This window comes from Pristiophorus japonicus, unplaced genomic scaffold, assembly GCF_044704955.1.
Source record: "Pristiophorus japonicus isolate sPriJap1 unplaced genomic scaffold, sPriJap1.hap1 HAP1_SCAFFOLD_433, whole genome shotgun sequence".
Taxonomy (NCBI): domain Eukaryota; kingdom Metazoa; phylum Chordata; class Chondrichthyes; family Pristiophoridae; genus Pristiophorus; species Pristiophorus japonicus.
In genome coordinates this window covers 55,001-72,598 of record NW_027254235.1, presented here as the reverse complement: position 1 = coordinate 72,598, position 17,598 = coordinate 55,001, and the positions used below count along the sequence as shown (strand labels likewise).

The 17,598-nt window shown below is 47.9% G+C and overlaps 1 protein-coding gene across 2 annotated transcripts in view; it reads left to right on the top strand.

Annotated features, from left to right (window-relative positions):
* The window catches only part of LOC139251728 (uncharacterized), a 53,047-nt gene extending 41,290 nt beyond the window's left edge, over positions 1-11,757 (top strand). The window contains exon 4 of one of the 2 annotated variants that reach the window (XM_070873280.1): positions 11,523-11,757. The gene's annotated coding sequence lies outside the window, so the exon portion shown is untranslated. Of the gene's footprint in view, positions 1-982; positions 2,105-11,522 lie in introns of those variants that run through there. The other variant, XM_070873281.1, reaches the window with a different exon arrangement.
* The last annotated feature ends 5,841 nt before the right edge of the window (positions 11,758-17,598 follow it).

Below are 17,598 nucleotides of genomic sequence, written 5' to 3'. Positions count from 1 at the left end.
CCGTCCCCCCACTCTCCTTTCTCCCCCACCCTCCTCCTACCCCCAACCCCTCCTACCCACCACTCCTAGCCCAATGCCCCTTCCTACCCCTTTACCGCCTCCACTTCCTCCTAACCTCCCTCCCTCTTTTACCCCTTACCCCACCCCCGCCGCCTCCTACGACTTCCCCTACTACCCCCGCCCACCCACTCCGACAGACTCGCCCCCTACTATCATCTCCCGGCCATCTTAACCCCCCCCACCCCCCGCCTACACCTTCTACTTGCCCCCTCCCCCCTGCTACCACCCCTCCAGCAAGAATGGCAGCAAGAGCGTGGAGAATGATCAGTGTGAAGGTAGGTGAGAGCAAGGAGGGCCGGAGTCTGGGCCTGGGATTGTGCCTGGTGTCGGGGCCTCTGGGGGTGGGGGGGCGTGTTTCTAGCTCCCATGGGTCTTTAGGAGGTGTCCCGGAGGGGCTTTTGTGTGTGGGGGGGGGCACCCCTTTGCCCCACTGTCACTCCTACCACCCTGCCCCATCTTTACCCCACCATCTCATTCTCCTCCCCCCACCCCCCACCTTCGTCCACCCCCTGCAGTCCCTTCCCCACTCCCTCCCTCCTTTTCCTTTCTCCCCATGTGTTTATCTAGTTTCCATTAAATGCATCTCTGTTATTCACCTCAACCCCTCCCTGTGGCAGCGAGTGCCACATTCCCACCACTCTCTGGGTGAAGAGGCTTTTTCTGAATTCCCTATTGATTTTATTGGTGACAATCTTATATTTATATTTCACTATATGTGGCCAGTGAGGTAGAGGATATAATATAAGCTCTGGGGATTCGCTAAACCTCTCCGCCTCTCATTCCTCTTTGACAACACTTGTAAAAACCTACCTCTTTGACCATGTTTTTGGTCACCTGCAATGAGATAGCCAAGACAGTCTTGAGATCGGAATTGGGATAATAGGCCAGCATGATAAACAAGTTTGCATCTGATGTTTTGTAGGAACTCTCTCATTTTTGGGGATCTTGTTCACAAGAACACTTGTCATGCCACCATAATGAATCAGCAACGACTGTGCGTGAGTAGTGGCCTGTAAAGATCTTGAGCTTTCCTTAACAATCTGCAGCACCAAAGTGAAAAGAAGATCAAGAATTAGTTAAAAGAAGGACGTGGCATTATAGCACATTTCATGACCTCAGGACGTGCCAAAGCGCCTTACAGCCAATGAAGTACTTTTTGAAGTGCAGTCTCTGTTATAATGTAGGAAACACAGCAGCCAATTTGCACACAGCAAGATCCCACAAATAGCAATATGATAGCCAGAGAACCTGTTTCAGTAATATTGATTGAGTGATAATATTGCCAGGACACCGAGGAGAACTTTCCTGCTCTTCTTCGAATAGTGCCACGGGATCTTTTGAGGACACATGCTCATTGAATGTCTTTTCTGAAAGGCGGCACCTCTGACAGTGCAGCACTGAAGTGCTAAGTCCTGGAGCGGGGGCTGGAGTCAACTTTTTGACTCAGAGTCAAGAGTGCTGCCTGTAAGAATACTAATGTGTTTTTACATTGCTTTTGTTTTTAATAGAGACTATAATATGGAAAGAATTTGTTTAAATCATGTCCTTGAAAAAGCCGGATTTTCCCTGTCATATTCGCAAAGCTCGTCTCAAAACTGCTGATAAAGTTTGAAACACAGGCTTCTCTCACAGCAGGGAGTTCCATGCGTGCATACATCAGAGGATTGGTTACATCAGAGAATGTTTTGGGGATGGGGGGCGGTGGTGAATGAATAAGTAATACTCTGGTGTGAAGAAGGGTATGAATGAGGTCTCATCTCTGTTTGGGAAACTACTTGAAACAAAGGGGAAGATGTAAAACATGAGAGAAGGGTTGCATTCAGCAGGAAGAGAACCATGAACCAAATGAGTACAAGTCAGCACTTAGAAAATAAGGAAAGAAATCTGCATTGGAAACGTTGGGAGGCTTGGAGAAGCCACCTTCACGATTTCTGATTAAATCTACGCACATTAAGTTTTGGATACAGGGCTACATGTTCTAATGTGTGCTATTTTGTATGGTTGGTTAGGATACTTTAGATTAATGTTTAGTCAGCAATAAACATACTTGTCAAACATACTACTATCTCTATTGTACAAATCTGTTAAAAGGGTAAGGAAGGAATTATCCAAACCTGGCTATTGAGCCAAGGCTAGCAAAGCTTTTCTTTTGAAGTCTGTAGATGTTATGAGGAAGGGGAGACTGAGGGAGATAAGGAGTTCCACAGTTCTGAGGTTGGGAAAGAATGAGTTCAAGTAAGAGGCAGTGCAAGAGCCCTAATTTCAACAAAATACAGTTGTAAGGAAAATAATTTATGGGACATTTGGAACTTAGTAAGTACCTGAGAGGAACACAAGAGGAGAAATGGCCTGAGTAGTATCAGTAAAATACAGACAATCAAAGCTTTGAGGGAGACAGATGAGAGAATCATCACGTTTCACATGAGCTTTTTCCTGTATCCTGTCCAATTCTTGCTAGAAAAGGCTCCTCCATTTCCCAAAGCAATATTCCCATCTTGCCTGATTTAAAGAAAGACTTGTTGAGGTTTCAAAACATGTTTGGTAAGAATCTGAAACATGGCCTATATTCCCTGGAGTTTAGAAGAATGTGAGGTGATCTTATGAAACATAAGATTCTGAGGGGGATTGACTGGGTAGATGCAGGGAGGATGTTTCCCCCCCGGGCTGGGGAGTCTAGAACCAGGGGTCACAGTCTCAGGATAAGGGGTCGGCCATTGAGGACTGAGATGAGGAGGAATTTCTTCACTCAGAGGGTGGTGAATCTTTGGAATTCTCTACCCCAGAGGGCTGTGGAGGCTCAGTCGTTGAGTATATTCAAGACAGAGATCGATAGATTTTTGGATACTAAGGGAAGCAAGGGATATGGGGAAAGTGCAGGTAAGTGGAGTTGAGGTAGAAGATCAGCCATGACATTGAATGGCGGACCAGGCTCGAGGTGCCATATGGTCTACTACTGCTCCTATTTCTTATGTTTGGGAAGTCCCTGCAGCCATGGGAAAACACGGGAATTCCATTTGGGATCTGAGGAAGTGGGATGTTTTAAGAGCATCAGCTGATAACGAAGGACCAAAAGTGGAGCTGTTGGATTGGACTTGCGGAAGACACATGAAGAAAGTGTGCTGTCCAAGAATTGAAAGCAGCCCAGTTTTCACTGCCCCAAAGGGACAAGCCGAAGTTGAGGAAATCTGAATTCACCCCATGGCATTGAGATCAATGAAGGTAGGTGATATTCACCAGTGGAAAAATAGATTATGACTGGAGAAGAGACTGAGACTGTGTGCAAATTGGTTGCCACATTTCATACATTACGTCAGTAATTACATTTCTGAAGTATTTTGTTGGTGTAAAGTGCTTTGGGACGTCCTGAGTTCACGAAAAGCACTATAAAAACAGAAGTTTGTTCCTTCTTTCTGTCCACTGGGCACAGGGCTCCATTTCCCCCATTGCTAGACTGAAAATGGTAAAGTAGACTGGGTAATCTATTCCTATCATTTCCACGCCCTTTTGAATATGGTTGCATATGGATCAGTTGGTAGAACTCTACCCTGAGTCAGGGATCCTGGAAGTGGTAGGGGAGAGCTGAGGAACCAGCTCCACATTAATTTCCCACCTCTGCCCACTGGGCACCAAACTCCAGTGGAATATCCCAGCCTTTCGGAGAGATGGGGGGGAGGAATTTGTTGCAAAAGAGAATTTTAAACAGATTATCATCATCGTGGGCATTCCCTCTGAATCGAGGAAGACTTGCTTCCACTCCTGAAGTGAGTTTTTTGGTGGCTGAACAGTCCAATACGAGAGCCACAGACTTTGTCACAGGTGGGACAGATAGTCGTTGAGGGAAGGGGTGGGTGGGACAGTCCAATACGCTCTTTCTGCTGCCTGCGCTGGTTTTCTGCATGCTCTCAAAGTTGAGACTCGAGGTGCTCAGCGCCCTCCCACCACTTAGGGTGGTCTTTGCCCAGGGACTCCCAGGCGTCAGTGGGGATGTCGCACTTTATTAGGGAGGCTTGCACAGAAACAGTCCATTCGACCCAACCAATCCATGCCAGTGTTTATGCTCCACTCGAGCCTCCTTTCTCATCTAACTATCAGCATAACCCTCTATTCTCTTCTCCACTATTCTCTGTCTCCTATCATGTAGCCAATAATGTCTGTCCCACCTGTAACAGGGTCTGTGGCTCTCGTATCGGACTGTTCAGCCATCAAAGAACTCACTTTGGGAGTGGAAGCAAGTCTTCTTCGATTCCGAGGGACTGCCTATGATGATGACTATGAGGAGCCAATTATGTACCCAAGTTACCACCGTTCCTTTAATACCATGTGCTTCTAATTTCTGAATAAGTCTGTTATGAGGTACTTTATCAAATGCCTTTTGAAAGCCCATATATACATATACTGTTCCACCTTCATCAACTCTGTTTCTTCAAAGAACTCAGGTTAGTCAGACATGATTTGCCTTTAACAAATCTATTAACCCATGCTTCTTCAAGTGAGAATTAATCTTCTCCTTGACAATAGCCTCTAGTAGTTTCCCCACCACGGACATTAGACTGGCCTGTAGTTATCAGGTTTATCCCTCTCCCCTTTTTTTGAACAGGGGTGTTCAACAGTTGCAATCCTCCAGCCCTCTGGCACTACTCCAATATCCAAGGAAGATTGAAAGATTGTGGTCAGAGCTTCTGCGATCCCCACCCTAGCTTCCCTCAGTAACCTAGGATGTATCCCATGTGGACCGGGTGACTTGTCATCTCTCCCCTGGTTCTTTTGCCAATGATCTTAACTCGGTTTCCTCTGGTTACCAACCCTGCTACCAGTGTATACAGTTCCTCCTTATTTACTCTATCACGGACCACAATCTTTCAAATCTTCCTGGGACGATTTTACAGCTAATGAAGTATTTTGATGTACGGTCACAGTTGTAAAATAGGAAACATGGCAGCCAGTTTGCGCACAAGCTGCCACAAACTGCAATGAGATAAATCTGTTTTCAGTGTTCATTGAGGGATAAATATTGGCCCAGGATACCAGGGAGAACTCTCCTGCTCTTCTTCGAAATAGTGCAGTGGAATCTTTTACATCCACCTGAGGGCACACATCACCTCCGACAGTGCAGTGCTCCCTCTGTACTGCACAGGGACTGTCAGCCTTGAATATGTGCGCTACTTATCACACTGGAAATATACAGAGGGAGAAGTACAAGAGGAAAAATAAGCCAGGACAACAAAAATATTACTTTCAATTCATTGCAGAGCGTTGTGGAAATCCTCAGTTTCACGCGACACTTTGTAGACGAACAGAACACATGGAATCCCGGGATTTCCTCCACATCTAGGAATGCCCATTTGTTTCACAATGTCTTCATGTACTTCTCTTTGCCCGGAACATTCCAAAGGTATTAAACAGATCGTGTGTTGAATCATTCATCATTACACACAAGGGGCATTTTAGTCAGTAGCAGCAATATGTTTCTTGGAAACTCAGAGATAAGGGTCAATTAAATTTGCAGCAATAGGAGCGCAATTTAGTATCTTGTACTGACCAACCCGCGCCCCAACCAGTCCTCCCCCGCTTCCTTCTCCTTCTTCCTCCTTTCCCCTCCCTCCATCTTTCCTATTCCCCTCCCCTCCCCCTTTATTTCTTCCCCCTCTTACACTTCCCTCTTTCCCCCCTTCCCTATTCCCCTCCTTTACACCCTCTTTCCCTCTCCCCTCCCTCTTTCCGCCCTCTCCCTTCCCTATTTCCCTCCTTTCCGCCCTCTTTCCCTCTCCCCTCCCTTCCCTCTTTCCCCTCCCGCTGGCTGTTCCTGCTCCTTTGTGACGCGGCTCCAGGATGCGAGCAGCCGCTTTATCCAGTTCAAAATCCTGATCCCGGTCAGGATGAGGATCCATGTCCTGTTTCGAATCCTAACTTGACGGATCGTGGACAAAACTCACCTCTGCCAGTTTCCCCACATTGCCCCAAGCGACAGGTTTGCTGCACTGAACCCGGAAGCCCATCGACCCTCCCTTCGCTCTCCCTCTCCAGCACCAATAGTCTCAGTCCACTCGCTGCCGGGCCCTGATTGGCTCCTGTCACTGTCAATCATATCACGATGGGCGGGATCTCACTTCCTTTTGAAGAATGGGGGCCTGCTGTAATTAAATCAGTGCACATTAATGAGCAGGACAACATGTGCCGGGTTGCGGGGAAAGGGCAGAGAGTGGGACTGCTCGCATCGCTCTATCACGGAGCTGGCACAGTCACGACGGGACGAATGGCCTCCTTCTGTGCTGTATCACTCTGCGATTTGTTGTAGATGTTGATTGAGGGATAAATATTGACCCAGGACACAAGAATTAGGAGTAGGCATTTTGGTCCTTCGAGCCTGCTCCGCCATTCAATAAAATCATGGCTGATCTGATCTTGGGCCCAGCTCCACTTCCCCGCCCGCTCCCCTTAACCCTTCACTCCCTTATCGCTCAAAAATCTGTTGATCTCCACCTTAAATATATTCAATGCCCCAGCCTCCACAGCTCTCTGGGGCAGAGAATTCCACAGATTTACAACCCTCTGAGAGAAGAAATTCTCCTCAATCGCTGGGGAGAACTCCCCTGCTCTTATTCAAGATAGTAGCTGTGGGATCTTTTACATCCACCTGCGAGGGCGGACAGGGCCTCGGTTTAACGTCTCATCCAAAAGGCAACATCTCCGACAGTGCGGTGCTCCCTCAGTACTGCCCCTCCGACAGCGCAGTACGGTGCTCCCTCAGTACTGCCCCACAGACAGTGCGGCACTCCCTCAGTACTGCCCCTCCGACAGTGCGGCACTCCCTCAGTACTGCCCCTCCGACAGTGCGGCACTCCCTCAGTACTGCCCCTCCGACAGTGCGGCACTCCCTCAGTACTGCCCCTCCGACAGCGCAGTACGGTGCTCCCTCAGTACCGCCCCTCCGACAGTGCGGCACTCCCTCAGTACCGCCCCTCCGACAGTGCGGCACTCCCTCAGTACTGCCCCTCCGACAGTGCGGTGCTCCCTCAGTACTGCCCCTCCGACAGTGCGGTGCTCCCTCAGTACTGCCCCTCCGACAGTGCGGTGCTCCCTCAGTACTGCCCCACAGACAGTGCGGCACTCCCTCAGTACTGCCCCTCCCACAGCGCAGTATGGCGCTCCCTCAGTACTGCCCCTCCGACAGTGCGGTGCTCCCTCAGTACTGCCCCTCCGACAGTGCGGTGCTCCCTCAGTACTCACCGTGTACGACCCACCCGAGGCCTCCAGGAGACTCCTTCCCGCCAAAAGCAACGGCTATTATTGGCTGCATTTCACCAGCCCTGCCTTAACTCATGACGTCATCGCCCCAACAACACGCTTCCTATTGGCCGGCTGTGACGCCAATCACTGCAGCCCTGCCTTCTTCCCGCGAGGTGTCACGTGCGCCGGATGACCGTTATGCTAATGAGGACCTCGCGTGCTGAGCCGTTGGCGGGGGGGGGGGGGGCGGGGTCGTCATCAGCACCACGCTGATTGACATCGGACACAACCAATAGAAAGGAAGCAGCCGGACAATGACGCCAGGTGCTGGGCGGGAGGCCGCACTTGCGGCCAATGGGGAGCGGCGGGCGCTGAGGGTGGGCGGGGCGGAGACGAAGAGAGAAAAGGCGGGCGGGTGTTCTCACTCTGGGCAGCAATATGGCGGAGGTTGGGGAGGGAATGAAGGGTGGAAGTGGCCGGAGACCGCCCGGTGAATGGGCTGGGTTACACTCGGGCCTTTGGGGCTCTATTCCCCCCCGCCATTTACACACAGCCCCATTGCTGTGGCGGGGACTCGGGAAACAGCACAGCTCAGGAATGTGAAGCAGCAGCAAGAGCCTGTGGTGACCGTGTCAAACACTCCAGATATCATCAGTCCTGGCCCCAATCTCGGCAGGTATTGCATCTCCACCCAAGGCAGCTCCTGCTGCAAAGTGACCAATTATATCACATCAATCCCATTCCTTTCATCAAAAACATCGAGCAACTTTCTAATCTGCCGCAGTTGAAGGAAGTCAGGTTTTCATCATCAATAATGGGAGAAAAGGCAGGAAATCGCAACAGGTGAAGCAGCGTTCTGTGGAGAGAAACAAAGTTAACGTTTCGGGTCTGACCCTTCATCAGAACTGGAAAAGTTCGCGATGTAACCGATTCTTAAGGAAGTGCAGAGGCGGGGAGGAAAGACCAAAGGGGCAGGTCTGTGATAGGGTGCAAGGCAGGAGAGATTAAATGACAAAAGGGATAATAATAATAACCTTCATTTATATAGATCCTTTAATGTACTTACATAGAAACATAGAAAATAGGTGCAGGAGTAGGCCATTCGGCCCTCCTAGCCTGCACCGCCATTCAATGAGTTCATGGCTGAACATTCAACTTCAGTACCCCATTCCTGCTTTCTCGCCATACCCCTTGATCCCCCGAGTAGTAAGGACCTCATCTAACTCCTTTTTGAATATATTTAGTGAATTGGCCTCAACAACTTTCTGTGGTAGAGAATTCCACAGGTTCACCACTCTCTGGGTGAAGAAGTTCCTCCGCATCTCGGTCCTAAATGGCTTACCCCTTATCCTTAGACTGTGACCTCTGGTTCTGGACTTCCCCAACATTGGGAACATTCTTCCTGCATCTAACCTGTTTAACCCCGTCAGAATTTTAAATGTTTCTATGAGGTCCCCTCTCATTCTTCTGAACTCCAGTGAATACAAGCCCAGTTGATCCAGTCTTTCTTGATAGGTCAGTCCCGCCATCCCGGGAATCAGTCTGGTGAACCTTCGCTGCACTCCCTCAATAGCAAGAATGTCCTTAGGTTAGGAGACCAAAACTGTACACAATACTCCAGGTGTGGCCTCAACAATGCCCTGTACAACTGTAGCAACACCTCCCTGCCCCTGTACTCAAATCCCCTTGCTATGAAGGCCAACATGCCATTTGCTTTCTTAACCGCCTGCTGCACCTGAATGCCAACCTTCAATGACTGATGTACCATGACACCCAGGTCTCTTTGCACCTCCCCTTTTCCTAATCTGTCACCATTCAGATAATAGTCTGTCTCTCTGTTTTTACCACCAAAGTGGATAACCTCACATTTATCCACATTATACTTCATCTGCCATGCATTTGCCCACTCACCTAACCTATCCAAGTCGCTCTGCAGCCTCACAGCATCCTCCTCGCAGCTCACACTGCCACCCAACTTAGTGTCATCCGCAAATTTGGAGATACTACATTTAATCCCCTCATCTAAATCATTAATGTACAGTGTAAACAGCTGGGGCCCCAGCACAGAACCTTGCGGTACCCCACTAGTCACTGCCTGCCATTCTGAAAAGTACCCATTTACTCATACTCTTTGCTTTCTGTCTGACAACCAGTTCTCAATCCATGTCAGTACACTACCCCCAATCCCATGTGCTCTAACTTTGCACATCAATCTCTTGTGTGGGACCTTGTCGAACGCCTTCTGAAAGTCCAAATATACCACATCAACTGGTTCTCCCTTATCCACTCTACTAAAACATCCCAAGGCGCTTCAGAGCAGTGTTACAGACCATCAGATAAATTTGACACCGAGCTACAGGAGAAATTAGGCCAGGTGACCAAAAACTTGTTTAAAGAGGTCTTAAAGGAGGAAGGAGAGGCTTACGGAGGGAGTTCCAGAGCTTAGGGCCAGGCAGCTGAAGGCACGGCCACTGATGGTGGAGCGATTATAATCAGGGATGGTCAAGAGGCCAGAATTTGAGGAGCGCAGAGATCTTGGGGGTGGGAGGCGAGGAGGTGGTTGTGGAGCTGGAGGAGATTACAGAGATAGGGAGGGGTGAGGGCCATGGAGGGATTTGTAAACAAGGATGAGAATTTTGAAATTGAGGTGTTTAACTGGGAGCCAATGTAGGTCAGACAGCACAGGGGTGATGGGTGATTTGACTTGGTGCAAGTTAGTACACGGGCTGCTGAGTTTTGGGTGACTTCAAGTTTACATAGTGTAGAATGTGGAAGGCTGGCCAGGAGTAGTCAAGTCTAGAGGTAACAAAGGCAGGAATGAGGGTATCTGCAGCCGAAGAGCTGAGGCAGGGGCGGAGCCGGGCAATGTTACAGAGGTGGAAAAAGGCGGTTTTAGATACAGCGCGGATATGTGGCTGGAAACTCATTTCAGGGTCAAATATGACATCTAGGTTGTGAACAGCCTTGTTCCCTCTCAGATTGATGCTAGGGAGAGGGATGGAGTCAGTGGTTAGGGAACACAATTTGAGCCGGGGACCAAAGATAATGGCTTCGGTCTTCCCAATATTTAATTGGAGAAAATTTCTGCTCATCCAGTACTGGATGTCGGATAAGCAAACTGACAATTTAGATACCAAGCAGGGGTCGACAGAAGTGGTGGAGAGGTCGAGCTGGGTGTCAAAATCTGACTCTGTGTTTTCGGATGATATCGCCAAGGGGTGGCTTATAAATGAGAAATAAGAGGGGACTAAGGACAGATCCTTGGGGGACACCAGAGGTAACGATGTGGGAGTGTGAAGAGAAGCCATTGCTGGAGATTTTCTGGCTACAATTAGATAGATAAGAATGGAACCAGGCGAGTGCAGTCCCACCTGGCTGGCCATTGGTGGAGAGGCGTTGGAGGAAGATGGAGTGGTCAACTGCGTCAAAGGCTGCAGACAGGTCCAGAAGGATGAGGAGGGATAGTTTACCTTTGTTACAGCCACGAAGGATGTCATTTGTGATTTTGATGAGAGCAGTTCGATGTTGTGGCAGGGGCGAAAGCCAGATTGAAGGGATTCAAACATTGAATTCATGGGAAGATGATCACGGATTTGGGAGGCAACAACACGTTCAAGTACTTTGGACAGGAAAGGGAGGTTGGAGATGGGGTGATAGCTAGCAAGCAAAGTGGGGTCAATGTTTGTTTTTTTGAGGAGAGGGGTGATGACAGCAGATTTGAAGAAGAGGGAAACAGTGCCCGAGGACAGAGAACCGTTAACAATGTCGGCTAACATGGGAGCCAAAAAAGTAAGTTGGGTGGTCAGTAGTTTAGTGGGAATAGGGTCAAGGGAGCAGGAAGTCGGTCTCATTGATAAAATGAGTTTGGAGAAATTAAGAGGGGAGATCAAAGATAAATTAGAAAAAGATACTAGTTTAGGGCTAGAGTAGATGGGAGCGTCAGATGAAGTTTGGCCCTGTGAGCTAGGTGAAGGAAGGGAACTCGCAGAGGCAGCTGATCGGATGGTCTCAATCTTTGGACAAAGAAGTCCACGAGCTCCTCACATTTGTTGTTGGAGGTGAGTGGTGAAGACAGGGGAGAGGGCTTTAAGGATGGTCTGTGATAGGATGGAAGGCGGGAGTGATTTGAGAGACAAAAGAGATGACGGCCAAAAATGAGATGTTAATGGCACAAGACTGGTTTTAATCAACAGCTTTTGGTCTACAATCATTTGTTTTTGTTTTAAACACTACAGCATTACAGAAAGAATAAAGAAAACGAGACCAGTAACACCCTGATGTTGGGAAGCGATGTTGCCCATGTTGGGAAGAGGAGGCAGACGGCACTGATTATAGTCTAAGGAAACGGAGGCAGACCGCAGAGCTAATGTGCCACGACAAATCCTGCGATTCACGGTGATCGTTTGCCTCAGGCTCAAAAACGGCATTGTGATTAGTAAGTTCAAAATAAAGCAAGTAAATGGTTTGCAATTTGGGCCCATTCACGACGTACAGAATTGGCTGGGAAGTGGGCATAATGATCTGGACATTCCCATTGGCTCCACCGTAACGTCAGTGAGCTAACAGGAGAACCCGTGCAGAAATTCACCCTCCGTGACTATCCGTCCTGGAACACAGACATTCGGGAAATAAAATGTCCACTCTTTATGTAACCTGAAAGTGATGCTTTTCTGGGAAGTCATCACCTTCAAATTCACCTGAAACTAAAACACAATAGTCAAATTCTGGGAATCATTATGTGATCATTATCTAATCTCCCACTTAACCATGAATTACAATACATACATCTTTCTGCCCAAGGGGATTAAAACCATGAAAATTTTGAGCACATAATCTGCATTGACACTTGCAATGCAGTACTGAGGGAGCGCTGCACTGTTGGAGGGGTAGTACTGAGGGAGCGCTGCACTGTTGGAGGGGTAAGTACTGAGAGATCGCTGCACTGCCGGAGGTGCCATCTTTTGGATGCGACATTGAAGTGAGGCCCCGTCTCAGGTGGACGTAAAATATCCCACGGCTACTTTTTCCAAAGAGCAAGGGAGTTCTCAGTCTCCTGGCCGAAATTATCCCCCGGTCAACATCACAAACAGAAAATATGGTCATTTATTTCATTGCAGTTTGTGGGAGCTTGCTGTGCACAAAATGTCTGCTGTGTTTCCTACATTTATGAGTGATTATATTTAAAGTACTTCATTGACTGTAAAGCGCTTTGGGACGTTCGGAGGTAGTGAAAGGCACTATATAAATTGAAGTCTTTTTCTTTCATTATAGTCTCACCAGTGTCTATCTTTGATGGATCCATGTTCCCCTTTCAGCCAAGTTTATGCAACTTGTCCTCAATTTAACCCTTTATAGCCCAGTATCATTCTGGTGAATCTGTATCCTAGGCCAATAAAGACCCATTTATCCAACTGTCTGTCGATGCAATTACATTCTTTTTTACATGCCTTCATCTTTACAAGTCTCTAACTCAAAATATTATCAAACATCTCGGAGAATCCACGTACAACATTCATTGCATTCCTCTGTCTATACCCGCAAGATTTCATCAAAAATTTAATATGTCAAACATAACCTGCTCTTTACAAAATCCATCCTCTCCCGGATTAATCAGCCCATGCATGCTTACCCATTTCAACCTGTATTATGGATTCCAGTCATTTACCCACAACCAGGGTAAAACTAATTGACCAGTAATTTCCCAGATTATTCTTTTACCCCTTCTTGAATAGCGCACAATACTTATCCAGCCCTTTGGGACAAATCCATTTCCACAGATGTTTGGACAATTTAATGGTGAGTATCTCCACTGTGTCTCTTCTACTCTGGGTTGTATACTATCTGAGTCTGTTGACGTCACTATTTCATCCCATTAATGAACATCTTTTAGAATACTTATCTCCTGTCATGGCTGTTCCACATCCTCCTCAGGTACCCCACCGTCGCCCTCCTCTAAAAGCTGAGGCCCAATGCTCAAGAACCTCAACCATTCCCGCACTTTCAAATACATACTGGTCCCCTTCATCTCCAATTTGCCCTATCCCTTCTTTGACTAACCTGTCATTACATCAACACCAGAACCACGATGGATCTTCAAAAAAGCAGACTGAGAAGCCTTCCAAAGGTCAGTTGACACCATCTAGTGGATTCCGCCAACCACCAAATGCCTTCAACAAATTTATAAGAATTGTTAAACCAGTGCAAAACGAGGTATACCTCGGGGGTTTAGAAACATATATGTTCCTTGTTGGATGGAAGAAAGCAAGGCTCTCTATCAGGAGTATTCGCTGAACAAGAACCCAGGCACAACTACCGCAATGCTGGAGTTTTTGAACTCGGCAAGACGTGAAAGGTGGAGAAGATTAACTTCACTCACTCCAGCAGGGAAGCTTGGGCCCTGCTCCGTCAACTTGGCAGGGCAAATTCCATCGAACACAGGACGACCATCAGACCATTGCATCCCACTTGATACAAAGAATTTCGACGCCAGATGAAGCGGCAAATTTTGACAAACTTGATGGCGGCACCAAGATCGTCAACGATGTCTGATCCAATCACCTTGGATGAACTTGTACCTTGCTTAATTAAACAGTACTCAGCTTGAACCTTTATTGTATACATAACATTTGGCGATGAGAATACAAGAACCTTTGTTTGCAAAATGAGCACAATTGGATTTTTAGAGCGATTCGTGGAGGGAGAACATTGGGCAGACTTTGTGGGTCATTTGAACCAGTACTTCATGGCAACAAATTGAAGGGGGTCGACGATGCAGATCGGTGCCAGGCTGTGTTCCTCACTGTGTCCGGTTCAAAGATCTACGGTCTGATAAAGCATCTACTCATGCCGAGTGATCCAACAGAGAAAACATACGAGGAGCTGTGTACATTGGTACGGGAGCTCCTCAAGTCAGATGGCGGCATCATCATCTCGAGATACAGGTTTTATACACACGTTCGATCGGAGGGCCAGAGTGCGGCGGAATTCGTTGCCGACCTGAGACGTTTAGCGGGACCGTGCAAGTTCGGGACGGTGTTGGCAGACATGATGCGGGACTTTGTTATCGGTGTCAACCACGAGGTGATCCTGCGCAAACTTCTGGCGGTGGAGGAGTTGGCTTTAAAAAGGGCCATCCAGATTGCTCAATCATGTATGACGACAGACAGGAGTCTAAAGCAAATAGCGGTGAAGAACCGAATCTCGGCAAGTACTGTAAATGCGATTGATTCGGCATTCAGCAGAGCGGCACATGGAAGGGCCTATCAGGCTGCATTCGCGAAACCTGTGGCTGCCCAAAGTCCGCCAGCAGGAATATATCTGACTTCTCCGTGTTGGCATTGTGGGGTAAATCATCAGCATCAGCTGTGCCGATTTAAGCAATATAGTTGCAAAGGCTCTCTTGAGAGTGGGGCATCTCCAGCGCAAGTGTCAACAGATGAGCAAGCGAGCTACAACACACCACGTGGAGGATGAGAGTCAGACTAGCGCGGATCCGGATACGCAATCCGGGATGCCAGAGGAGGAAGTGTATAGACTGTACTCCTTCATAACCAAGAGTAAACCAATTTTGATTAATGTGAAGTTTAATGGGATACTGATAGCGATGGAACTGGACACGGGGGCGAGTCAATCGATCATGAACGAGAGAGCATTTAATAAGCTGTGGGATACTGAGACTGTGAGGCCCAGGCTGAGCCCTGTTAATGCCAAGCTGCGCACGTACACCAAAGAACTGATAAAGGTGATTGGCAGTGCACAAATTAATGTGTCATATAATGGTGCGGCTCACGAGTTACTGCTGTGGATTGCTCCAGGCAATGGCCCAACGCTGCTCGGCAGGAACTGGTTGGAGAAAATCAAATGCGACTGCAACGACATAAAGGTGTTGTCATCGGAGGAAGATACATGTGCCCAAGTATTGAGCAAATGCCCCTCGCTGTTCGAACCGGGTATCAGCAACTTCACGGGAGCCACGGTGCAGATTCACATGGACTCAGATGCAAGACCCGTCCATCATAAAGCTCAGGCAGTGCCGTATATGATGAGGGAGAAGCTCGAAATTGAACTGGACAGACTCCCGGGTGAAGGGATCATATCACTAGTCGAATTTAATGAATGGACCAGCCCCATTGTTCCTGCACTGAAAAGTGATGGCACAGTCAGAATCTGTGGAGATTACAAGGCTACGATCAACAGGGTTTCGAAACAAGATCAGTACCCGTTATCGAAGGCTGATGACTTGTTTGCGACGCTAGTCGGAGGGACGTTGTTCACAAAACTGGACGACGTCGGCCTATATGACACAGGAGTTGGTCAAGACGTCGAAGAGACTTAGGTGCATTAACACGCACAAAGGACAGTTTATTTACCACAGGTGTTCTTTCGGAATTCGCTCGGCTGCAGCAATATTCCAGAGGAATATGGAAAGTCTACTGAAGTCCGTTCCCTGAAATGTCGTGTTCCAAGATGACATCCTGATCATCGGTTGTGACTCCAAGCAACATCTGAACAACCTGGAAGAGGTTCTACTGCGTTTGGATAGAGTGGGACTCAGACTGAAATGCTCGAAGTGCATCTTCATGGCACCGGAGGTCACATTCCTCGGGAGGAAAATTGCCGCTGATGGCATCAGACCTACTGACGTGATAACCAAGGCCATCAAGAATGCACCCAAGCTGCAGAATGTGACGGAGCTGCGTTCGTTCCTAGGTCTACTCAACTACTTTGGTAACTTCCTACCTAAATTGAGCACCTTACTAGAACCACTGCATATGCTATTGAGAAAAGGTGACAACTGGGTGTGGGGTGCAGCGCAAGACAGAGCTTTCGAGAAAGCCACTAATCTGCTTTGCTCGAACAAGCTGCTGGTACATTATGACCCATGTAAACGTTTAGTTTTTGCCTGTGACGCACCGTCATATGGAATTGGTTGCGTACTCCAACAAGCCAATGAGTCGGGGAAACTTCGACCTGTCGCGTATGCATCCAAAAGTTTGTCTAAAGCAGAAAGAGCCTACAGCATGGTAGAAAAAGAAGCTTTAGCATGTGTGTGTGTTAAAAAGATGCATCAATACCTGTTCAGTCTGAGGTTCGAATTAGAGACTGATCACAAGCCGTTCATTTCATTGATTTCTGAGAGCAAAGGTATTAATACCAACACTTCAACCCGCATCCAAAGGTGGGCACTGACATTATCTGCCTATGATTATGTCATTCACCACAGACCTGGCACAGAGAATTGTGCCAATGCTTTGAGCCATTTGCCGTTGCCCACACCGGAGGTGGAAACGCCACAACCTGTGGATCTAATGTTAATCATGGATGTTTTTGAGAGTGAAGGAACCCCTGTCACGGCTCAACAAGTTAAGACCTGCACCAGCCAGAACCCGATCTTATCGGTGGTAAATAGTTGCATCCTCAAAGGGGATTGGTCTGCCATCCCTAAGCAAATGTGCGAGGAGGCCAAACTGTACATTTGTCGCAAAGACGAACTGTCTATTCAAGCAGATTGCATATTGTGGGGCAATCGCGTTGTAATGCTCAAGAAAGGGAGAGAGAAGTTTGTGCATGTGTTACACAGCACACATCCTGGTATAGTGATGATGAAGGCCATCGCCAGGTCCCATGTATGGTGGCCAGGAATTGATACTGAGCTGGAAGCATGCGTGCAACACATGCATGCAGCTCAGCAAAGCACCAGCGGAATCGCCGCTGAATCTGTGGTCGTGGCCATCCAAAACTTGGTCCAGGATCCATGTAGATTTTGCAGGTCCCTTCCTGGGCAAATGTTTTTAGTGGTGGTGGACACTTATTCAAAGTGGATAGAATGCATAATGATGTCATCCAGCACGTCCACGGCAACCTTAGAGAATCTCAATGTCATGTTCGCGACACATGGTCTGCCTGACATAGTGGGGAGCGACAATGGGTCGTGCTTCACCAGTCAGGAGTTTCAGGAGGTTGTGAAAGTTAATGGCATAAAACATGTAAGGTCAGCATCGTTCAAGCCTGCGTCCAATGGGCAAGCTGAATGTGCAGTACAAATTATCAAGCAAAGCATGAGGAGAGTAACCCACGGGTCACTGCAGAGCCGCTTGTCCTGCATACTGCTGAGTTACAGGAGTAGACCCCACACACTCACAGGGGTCTCGCTTGCTGAACTCATGATGAAAAGAGGTCTTAAGAACAAGCTATCTCTGGTACACCCAGATTTAAATAATCATGTTGAATACAGAAGACAAAGTCAACAAAGGTACCACAATCGTGCAACTGTGTCACGCGAGATTTCTGATAACGATTCTGTATATGTGT